The sequence below is a fragment of the Lepisosteus oculatus genome, chromosome 4 (assembly GCF_040954835.1).
Source record: "Lepisosteus oculatus isolate fLepOcu1 chromosome 4, fLepOcu1.hap2, whole genome shotgun sequence".
NCBI lineage: Eukaryota > Metazoa > Chordata > Actinopteri > Semionotiformes > Lepisosteidae > Lepisosteus > Lepisosteus oculatus.
The window spans coordinates 7,749,958-7,760,781 of record NC_090699.1 but is presented as its reverse complement, the minus strand read 5'-3'; the positions used below and the strand labels follow the sequence as shown (position 1 = coordinate 7,760,781).

Sequence of the window (10,824 nt, the reverse complement as noted above, 5' to 3'; positions counted from 1 at the left end):
GCCAAATTTCCCCCTGGTCTTTACCAATCATGGCCTCCTAATAACCCCCATCTCTTAACTGGCTTCATCACTCTGCTCTCCTCCCCACTGAGAGCTGGTGTGTGGTGAGAGTACTGGAGCATCATCCAGGTGGGGCTGCACACTGGTGGTGGTGGAGGGGATCCCCATTACCTGTAAAGCGCTTTGAGTGGAGTGTCCAGAATAGCGCTATATAAGTGTAAGGAATTATTATTCTTATTATTCCAAGTAGCTGGTCATCTGCCTCAAACACAGAAAATCCCAGCTCAGTGCTGTCTGACTGGTATTTGACCCACATAAACCAGCCAGTATATCTCTAATGCACCTCTTCACACAGACCCATAAAAGGTTCTGTTTGCTGGGCAAGCAGAGCAGCAGAGCCCTTTTAGAATAGTGTTCTGACAGTCTGGTGAAAAACGTACCGGTGTCACCCATAAATCAGACCTCTGCAGAAAGGGATTTTCATCTCCTCTGAGGTTTACTGCCCAGGGAACAGGAAGACTTGAGTCTTGATGTTTTTTTTATGGCTGACCCTTGTAAACTGTTGCCTGAACTTGTTTCTTCCTTTGCTCAATCCTTTGTATGACACTCCTGCTCACTCTTAAACGGGGCTTGTAGAAATAAAACCAGTTGCACTGGGTGACTGCAGTCCTTCTTGTGTAGCTGAACTGGATGGCTTCATTTCTAATAAAATTCCGACAGGGAAAGAGAAGGTTTGGCAAAACGGAAAGGCACAAGCCAAGTGATAAGAGTAACGCAGACCTCATTCTGCCAGGCTTCACAGCTGCGTCTTCATTTCCCTGGAACTAATGGGCTGTTTAATCTTCCATACTGTCGGATAGCAGGGAAGAGTCAATTAGGCTTCCATCCTCCCCCCCCCCTCTCCTGCCCCTCCCCTCGGCCAGAGAACCAAAAAAAAAAGCACTCTCTTTACTTGTCACGAAACCCCAGAGCCATCTGAAGGAGCTCAGGGAGATTCCTCTGTCCCGGAATCTTTCAGGAGCAAAGCGAACAGGGATGGAGTGGTGGTACTGTGGCTAAGGATCTGTGCCTGTGGCTGGTAGGTTGTCAGTTCAAATCCTGTGGCTGGCAGAGGAATCCTACTCTGTTGGAGCCCCTGAGCAAGGCCCTTAGCCCCAGCTGCTCCAGGGATGCTGTATAAATGGCTGACCCTGTGCTCTGACCCCAGGCTTCTCTCCCTGTCTGTGTGTCTCATGGAGAGCAAGGTGAGGTATGCGAAAAGACAAATTCCTAATGCACGAAATTGTATATGGTCAATAAAGTGATCTCATCTTAATGTTGTGAGCCGTCTGTGTTAGTTGGATGATTTTGTCCCCAGTGACTAAAAGACAGAAGACGAAGGAGGGTTGTGGGCCTGAATAGGAAAGCAGGGCTGAGGTCTGGAGTCTCATCAGGAGCACAAGGAGATCTGAGAACTGGTTCCGAGTCACACACGCCACTGATCTGAGGCTCGACCAGGTAAGAGCATAATCAAGGATGCCAAACCATAGGCAGCTATTGGGTCCAGGAAGGTCATTGTGTTGCTGTTACCTCATTTATCTGAGGATCTTATACAGCACCTTCACGAAAAAAATCAAGGATATCAGTTTCCCACAAAATGGCAGGGTATCATGATACAAGCAAATTCTGTTTGCTTCTGTCCTGGTTCAATGGAATTCTTACTGGCAGAAAGTCTCTCGATTGTTAAAACAAGTGTAAAAACACAAAGTGCAGACAGTGCATCAAGACAACATACAAAAAAACAGTAGACAATGTACAAGTAAACAGGTAAATAGTTTGAATGTAAACAATGCAGACATGTAAACAATGACTGGAGATATGCAATAAATAAGAAATCATAATGAGGTAGAAGGTGTAGGGATATGCTTATTCTGAAGAAATTGATTATTTGTTGTTAAGGATTTTCAATCCCAGAAGTAAAACCTACTCGATATCAACCACAGAATAATAGAGCCTCCCAATACATCCTGTGTGTGAGAGATCGACAGTTTCTGTGTTTGCACATCTATCCATCCCTTTTTCCTAGCTGCTTGGTCCAATTCTACAGTGTAGTGGCACGATGGCCAATGAGCGATGTCAGACTGGACCCTATGTGGTAGCAGGTTTAATATCAAACATGGGGTTAGAGAGAGAGCCGGGTGAACTCAGCCAAATCAGAGAATCCGGAATTGTAGTCAAAGGGAAGCACAGGTCGGGAAGCCAGAGATTCAAGAGCCGGACAGCAATCAAGGAGACGCGAGGACGATAACTAGGAGCTCCGCTGGGACACCCCATGCTGAGTACCATGATGGTGGTAAAGAACCCTTAAATATTCTGAGATCCGGGAGGTGTGATGGTGATCGAGGGGTGTGATTGGATAATTTGTTGCAGGAAGTGGAAGGGTCTTGTTTCTGATTGGGGGGGGGGGGGGACACATAGGGGGCCAGAGCCTAACCCAGCATGCAATGGGTGCAAGGTGAGGTACACCCTGGAAGGGACGCCCATCCATCACAGGGCACACACAGACACACTCACAGCACAGCCAGTATTTCCAGAAGCCAATCAACCCACCAGTGTGTTTTTGGACAGTGGGAGGAAACCCATGTGAGCACAGGGAGAACATACAAACTCCAAACTCTGGAATCCAGTGCATGCTTGATATTAATTAAGCCAAAAATGTACACCTTAGATCTTGACCTCACTGTCATTTTGAACACCTGTGTTGTAGAAAACGCTGTAATACATTCCTCAGTTTATTAGGTAATGCAGAGTAAGAGGTGTCTCAAATGGCACAATTTTCTGAACTGGTCTGTTGCTGCCCTCTCTGTCTCCATCGGCTAATTCACCAGGCTGACATTTTTCCAAACCATATAAGAGCTCTGGTTTCCTCCCACAGTCTAGAGACATTCTTTTTTTTTTATTTCCTTGGCACAGATGAAAGGAAATGTCACAAAACAGAACTATCCAATAGCAAGAGTGTTGCACCTGAGATCCAAGAACAAGTCCAGAAATCAGTCCAGGAAATGGTACAAAATTAAGAGGGTGTCCTTATTCAAAGCAGCTTCGTGGGTCGACGAGCCAGATCTCACCAGGTTCCTCCCAATAAAAGGCCCAGAGTCGACCCTAGCAGGGGCATAAATGGGATATGTTTGCACAGTACGGGCCTTTTGAAATATGAAATAAAGAAGGAAAAGAAAACCAGAGCAACAACAAAATAAAAAAAAGGATGAATAGGAAGATCTTTTTGCTTAATCATTACACATCGGGCCCACTCGCATGGAATCAGCTGTCTGTTACCCTGGTAACACTCCCCAGCCAATCAGAGCAGTCTTGTGGACCGGCTGCCTTGGAAACCGAAGCGCCGGGTCAAGCAGCCACCTGTCAGGTTGCCATAGCAATATGAAAGCTGGATTTGGGTATTTAGATCCAGATTCTCTAACTCCAGCAGAAGCAAAGTCTGTTGCAAATTGTGAAGCTAGACATTATGCCAGCAACAACGCTTTTGTACCCCACATAAAAGTGTTTCCTTTCCTTTAATGTGTAAATCACAGTTTAGTAAGCCTTCCACCTGCTAAGGCTTGTTCTTTTTTCTCCAGACTGTGAAGTTGACCATGGTAAAAAAAAACAACGAATTTTTGTTATATTATTTAAGTATCTGTGGACTGCACAGATAAAAAATACTTAGGGAGATGCTTTAAAACGTTGCTCAAAATCCTAGAGACGAAAGCCTAGAAAAACTGTAGACTTACTGGCTCTCCCCTGTCCAAATTCATGATTTGGTTAAGATCTCCAGTAGCAAAGCTGGCCCTGCAGGTTTCTTCAGAATCCTCTGTGAAGCGCAAGGTAGAGGACACAAGCGTACAGTGAGAGAAAGAGCTTTTGGGAGTTTACACTGAGAGTGGTGGGAGGGTGGACCAAGCTTCCCAACTCTGTTATTGAAGCTGATGCTTTGTTTCTAGAAACAGCGGGATGTGATCCGCACGTCAATTAGCTGTTGAAATGCAAGTCAGTGAAACTATGTGTGTGGAGTTTGCATGTTGATTAGGTTGTCACTGGGTGTTCCTACAGTCCAAAGATGTATCAGTAGGTGAAGTGGCATCTGGAAAAATTGTGTGTGTGTGTGTGTGTGTGTGTGTGTGTGTGTGTGTGTGTGTGTGTGTGTGTGTCCTGCAATGGACTGGTATCTTCTCCAGGGGAAAAGCTTGCCTTGCACCTGTTGCTAGCTGGGATAAGCTCTTACTCCTCTGTGACCTTGAATTGGATGAAGTGGTTAGATAATGGATGGATAAATATTTCTGTATTCAGATATAAAACGATGAGAACTAGAAGTATTCTCAGAAATTAACTTTGTTTTTCTTGTTTTCTGTAACCCTTCCCCCAGCACACACCCCTCCCACATGACAGACGCACACAGAAAACAATAAACAAGTTTTCAAAAGTGTGTGTTTATTAAAAATCAGCAGTTTCAGAAGGTGCAACGTTAAAAGGTTAGAGTGCCAGGTTCCCAGTTTTTCGACTACAAAATGTGAGGCAAAAAAGCCACGTCCTTGTTAAACAAGAAAAAAACGTGGCCAAATGAGACTCTAGACGGCACCTATTAACACAGGAAACAACAGCCTGTACATTAAGGCATGAATGGCTCTTAAGGTGTTAAACAAAAGTAGTTGGGATCAGTTTTGTCTCTGTACTTGGGGGTTTTAATTTTTCATTCTGCTTTGCCAGTCATTTAGACTCTACAAAACGGAGGATTGAGGGAAAGGAAATTAATTGGTCAACGTACTGTTGTGTCATCAACCAGCGTATCAATGTATCCTGACTTCCACTCATGTATTTCAGAAAGAGGAAATTAGATTTTGCACTGTGATGTACCCCATGTTCACCACCAAATGATTCAGAGTGGTTTTAGCAGAATTTCCATTTGCTACCAATTAGTGAATTATTTTGGACAACAAGCAGAATGTCCAGAAAATCAATGTAAAAACCCGATGCAGTCAATTACATTAAGATCTGGGATCTCCAAACCTGATCCTGAAGAGTCCTGATCCAGCAGGTTGTATGGATCGCTATTACCCATTGCTGAAGATATGCAACGATTCTTTTGTGATCAATTAAACGGGATTTGTTCAATTAAGACATTTAGAGAGGACTAAAATTGAAGTCTTCTTCAGTCATTGGGGGTTCTCTTACTTGAACAGATGACTTGTTTGGTTCAACAATATCATGCAGGTTCTTTAAAATAGGTGACCTACAGGACTAACAGGACAGGCTCAACAGAAACAGGGTTGGAGACTCCTGGTTTAGGCGTTTCTGTTCTTAATCCACCTTAAATACCCCAACGCACATTTCACATCCCTGTTGCCTCTGAAGCACAGCAAAGGGAGATGAAGAACAGTCAGTGATAATATAAGAATACTCCTTACACTTATATAGCACTTTTCTGGACACTCCACTCAAAGTGCTTTACAGGTAATGGCGATCCCCTCCACCACCACCAGTGTGCAGCCCCACCTGGTTGATGCTCCAGTACTCTCCCCACACACCAGCTCTCAGTGGGGAGGAGAGCAGAGTGATGAAGCCAGTTCAGAGAGGGGGATTATTAGGAGGCCATGACTGGTAAAGGACAGGGAAATTTGGCCAGGACACTGGGGTAACACCCCTACTCTTTTTGAGAAACACCCTGGAATTTTTAATGACCACAGAGAGTCAGGACCTCGGTTTTACGTCTCATCCAAAGGACGGCGCCTTTTTACAATATAGTGTCTTCATCACTATACTGGGGCATTAGGACCCACACAGACCAGAGGGTGAGCGCCCCCTACTGGCTCCACTAACACCTCTCCCATTTTACAGTCTTAATTCCTAGACTGGGGGATGTGTTGACATTTGTATACTATTTTTCGAATAACCCCCACGAATAAGGTTTCATTTCAACTACATAATGCCATTTATCAGAACCCCAGGATCCCAAAGTGCCTCCAGTCAAAGCTCACAGCAATCCAGCTCCAGGGCAGGGCTCTGTCCACTCCTGGTCCTGGAGGTTCAGCTGGAGGGCCACAGCAGCTGCAGCGTTCAGTGGTGTCCTTAAAGCACCAGCACAGGACGAGCTGCCGGACGCTGGGAAAGAGGAGAACTTAAGCCATAGGGACACAACTCCAGTCCTTGAGGTCCACAACACGGTGAGGGCACAGGGTCTTCCTAAACCATCAAGAGCTCAAGACCTGTAAAAACTGTCCAGGTAAGCCCACGATGAGCTGCGTTCAGTCAAGAATGGTGGAGGTGGAATGAACCCCTGGAGACACTGCAGCATTGCAGGACTGGAGCTGTGCACCACTGACGTAAGCCAATAAGGAGCCGGTTTAACTTGTTGCAATAGGAACACCTGCAGATGGCCCCAGCCCTACAGGAAGAGGATCAGAACTCAGAGCCGGGAATGAGCTTCAGTACAGTAGGAGATCCATTGCTGGTTGGCTTTTACACTCCCCGCCCTTTAAGGATTCACACCCGCCCATCGATGACAAAAAGTGCCACGGGATTTTTAACGTCCGCAGCGCGGACAAACGGGACTTCAGCTTAACGTCTCTCCCTCGAGAGACGGTGTGTCCTGCAGCTCAGACTGCCCTGCCTTAAGAAAGTTTACTGAGGTGTAGGTACATGGTATACTGTGCCACTTTTTAGCAAGAGGATAACGCCTCATGTTCAGCTTGCTTAGGTGAAACTGTCATTCTGTGTGGTTATTTAGCCCCCCAGGACCTGTTTGTCCTGTCCCTATGGGGATTTGAGCCTGGTCTTTCCCAGGCTCCAAGCACGCACCACACAAGCGCCCTAGACAGGGGACATTACCACCCAGACCCTCCACTACAGGATTTTTCTACACATCACCGTGCCCCTGCCTGGACTGGATTACAGCCGCTAGGGGGCGCAGAGCCACACTGCAGCGCTCTGTAGAGAGCAGAGAACTCTGTTACACCTCAAGCCCAGTTTTATGCGCCCTAGATTGCAGAGGGGGAGTAACATCACTTCTGTAGCTGGCTCAGTGTATGAGCTCTGTGACATTAGCTGACCTCTCTGTGTTATACCGCCGTTTCACTGTGCTCATGTTAATACTCTGTGCTGATGCAGTGGCCCTCTCACAGTAAACTTTCATAAGGGCAGTCGGTGTTTAACATGGGCTGTTTAAATCTCCACAGCATTGAGTAAATACAAACAGATATGGTGTTTTCAGAACCCACTACATTACAGAAACCACAGAAAATGGTACCGCAGTGTCAAATGTTAGTTTCTTCAAGCACAGTTCGCAATAAGACAGATTTACAGTTTCTCATTTAAAGTGCTTTTAGTATTGTTAAAAAATATACATTTCCGTGGAAAACAAACCGCTACATATATCAACATCTCAGTGAACATCAATTACGCTGTAATCGTTAAATACAGTAAAGGATATTGTAACGAGCACCTATAACATCTTGTATAAATTCAGTTTTCTAGTATTAAGGCAACGAGTAGGTAAGTACAAACCAAACAGTTTTTTTTTCAGTTATATTTTTGTCACAGCAGTCCGTCGTCGGATTTGAATCCTTTCTTCAATCCCAGCAACAACAAAAAAATGACGCATTTTAAAATGCTAAAACTTCACAGATTCTTATCCAAAAACGATTGCAAAAAAAAGGAGGCTTTGGGGTTTGAATCCGTTAAATGTGTGTTTGGATGTGGCAGCGCAAGAGATGATCTTCACGCGGGAGGAGTAAAGGTATTCTGTGGCGCACTTACTGTCACCTTGTACCTGAAAATGCAGTTCTCCACACAGGCATCGAGCAGAACTAAATCTAACTGTAATTACGCTGTCCATAGCGCCTCTTTCGAAGTTTATCTACCGCCAAATCACCCCCCCCCCAGTGAAGAAAAGATGCTGTATTTGATTAGCTCACTTGAAGATAGAGCGTGAGCCACTGATTCTGATTGAAGACAGAAGGAGGAAGGAGAATTACATTATATCGCAATTGTCTTACGCGGGGCTATTTTAGATTGGCACCCGAATCGCGTCGTTAAAATAAACAGGTGTGTTTATTGACATTTTTATGTTATGAAGCTTTGTGGCATCACTTCCTGCTGGAAAGAGTGTTATCAGGACTTTACTACACCTGCCGGTAGAGAGATCTCTATCACAATTACTAGGCACGGCGCCTAAATACTCGCGTTCGTCTCTGGACTGATCTCCACAGTGCGTCGTGGGATTGGGTTAGGCCCACTCGCTCAGAAAGCACCTTTAACCAAGCGGAGGGGAGGAGATGAGAGGGAATCGGGCCGGATCAGTGCCAGTGCTGTTCTCAGAGGCAAAACCGGTTCTAACCCATGGTGTCCCTGTGAAGCGCGGGGCCATTGCAATTCCACATTGTCACGCCAGAGGGAGACGGAGACCTTGAAATGTCCGTTTGCCCGACGCTGCTCTTCAGAAGAACGTAAATCTCGCTTTAAAAAAAGGGGGATTTATAGGTCAGTGCGATACTTTTGTCCAGTATTCCTTGTCGAAACCTGTCAGGCAACATGGTGAGCACAACAACGCATAGTTTCTCAGTTGAACAGGTGTATGCTTGTTTGGGCTAACTCTTGAGTGCTCAGTTCTGTCCCCAGAGACCGTCACGCCTGCTGGTTAAGGTTTCAGCCCCGCTTTGTTACACAATTATGCCCTTAATTGATTTAATAATAGGATTAATTTGAACTGCTTGACTGTTTTCAGCACTTACAAATATGGGAGGAGTAAAGTCGGTAGCTTAGGCTGCAATGGACCAAGTAATAGGTTTATTCCAGGCTGAAAATAGAAGAAAAGAAACACGTTTCGGCTGTGGAACCTCCTTCAGGTGTCACACCCCAAGAAGGCTCCACAGCTGAAACGTTGCGTTTCTTTTTTTCAGCATGGAATAAACCTTTACTTGTTCCTAAATGTGGGAGGTTCCTTTTTAACTATTAATCATGTTCATTATTTCACTGCATACCAGTAAAACAAAATCCCAAGTTCTAAACTGACTCTCCACACACACACCCTCGCCAAGACGCTCTCAAGTTTTTGACAAAAAAAAAATGAAAAGTGAGCAAACACAAAAATCAGCTGAATCTCATCCTGTTCATCTCCACGGAAACCTTTAGTAAAACGCGAAAGATCTATACGATCGGAAGAGAGAAACCAGACCTCACGAAAACAGGCTTTCGTCATTGACATGGGCCGAGGTCTGCACCCCCCGTTGCGCACAACAGTAGTACCGCCATATGTAACACAACGGCTCTAACACCTTGAAAATCGAGCAGCTGCTAAAGAAACCCTATGATTTTGTTTTCTTTTATGGGGGAGGTGCTGTCTGCTGTCAAAATCTTGCTGCGACCATGATTTGACTTACTGTTCCCCACTGCCGCGGGTCAAGAGGTCGCCCACGTTCGGGAGCGCTTTAAAGAACAACCGCTTGGAGACGCGAATATCCCTTTTATGTCCTTAGTTTTGTTTAAAACGACTAAACGAAACAAAAAAAAAATACAGGCACATTAATTATTCCTCGCACCATAATGTGATTATTACAAAGGGTACGGCAATATATTTTCACTTTTTAGGTTGTTTTTTTTAAGTTCCCAGAAACTTTAAGTTTTAAACGTCATACAAAATAGCGATTTATTTTTAATCGAGGGGTGCGGAGTGCGTAGTTAGCGAATATATCTCAGTTACATTTCAGGCACATTATTAGCTTCTACACTGAATGATTAAACCGCTATTAATAAGCAGTATAAAACATAGCACATCTGGTAGAAACTCATCACCTCGCAGCTATGACTTACAAATCTAATCATAAAAACGATTTTACAGTACATTTGCCTTAACCTGGAAGGAACTGAATACTTCGCATTAGTGAAGATATATGTTTGATTCCCGTCTCCTGCACAAAAACTCGGCAAAGTAATTCGTTCGACACTAACCGACAGTTCCTGCTCGGAAAACACGGAAAGACTCAGTTCGCCGTCTTGGGTGGCACCATCTGCTGACGGCATTGCTCCGCTGCCGATTCCTTCACAGGTTTCGTTAGAATTGGATTTTCGTCATCGAAGCATTTCATGTTTTTCTAGTGCGTTTTCTCTACAAGTTCCGTTCTAATTGCATTTCGTTATCGGGGTAATTCTCTGTTGCAAGTCTCGTTAGTATGTTTTTGTTCCCTATGCGAGTCCCGCAACTGTCATGATGTGCGTATTGTGGCTCTTTGCGGGAGTGTTTGGAAAGGATATACAATATCACTCAAAATTGAGAACTGAGGTCTTCACACTGCCGTCCCACCTCCTTCTCCACTTCCGCCGCCCGCTCTTGTGTTCGGGGCGTCTTTGCTGGACAGTCGGCCGGCCCTTAGGAAAGTTGAGGACGACATCCACGCTGTATTTTCCCTCCTTTATGCTTTCCTGGGGCTCGTAAGGTAGTGCTTCCCTACGCTTATAACACTGGGACTGTGTCTAGCCTTTCCTCTGCTTTTACCATGATTCCCCTGTAATTTACTACACTTTACCCTGTTTCTCCTACAATATACCACAGTAAACTTTAATAAGGGCATCTGATTCTCCCTTTTCAATTTTCGAATTTTGCAAATTATCGGGGAACGTAATAATAATAATTATTACGATTTCTGCATACAGCCTTTGTTTTCTTTTATGGGGGAGGTGCTGTCTGCTGTCAAAATCTTGCTGCGGCTATGATTTGACTTACTGTTCCCCACTGCCGCGGGTCAAGAGGTCGCCCACGTTCGGGAGCGCTTTAAAGAACAACCGCTTGGAGACGCGAAT

General features: G+C 44.9%; 1 non-coding gene across 1 annotated transcript; it reads right to left on the bottom strand.

Annotated features, from left to right (window-relative positions):
* Nucleotides 1–9,089: 9,089 nt before the first annotated feature.
* Nucleotides 9,090–9,204, bottom strand: LOC138238473 (U5 spliceosomal RNA). Its single transcript, XR_011189524.1, has one exon. It is a non-coding gene; the product is annotated as a U5 spliceosomal RNA (small nuclear RNA).
* Nucleotides 9,205–10,824: the final 1,620 nt, after the last annotated feature.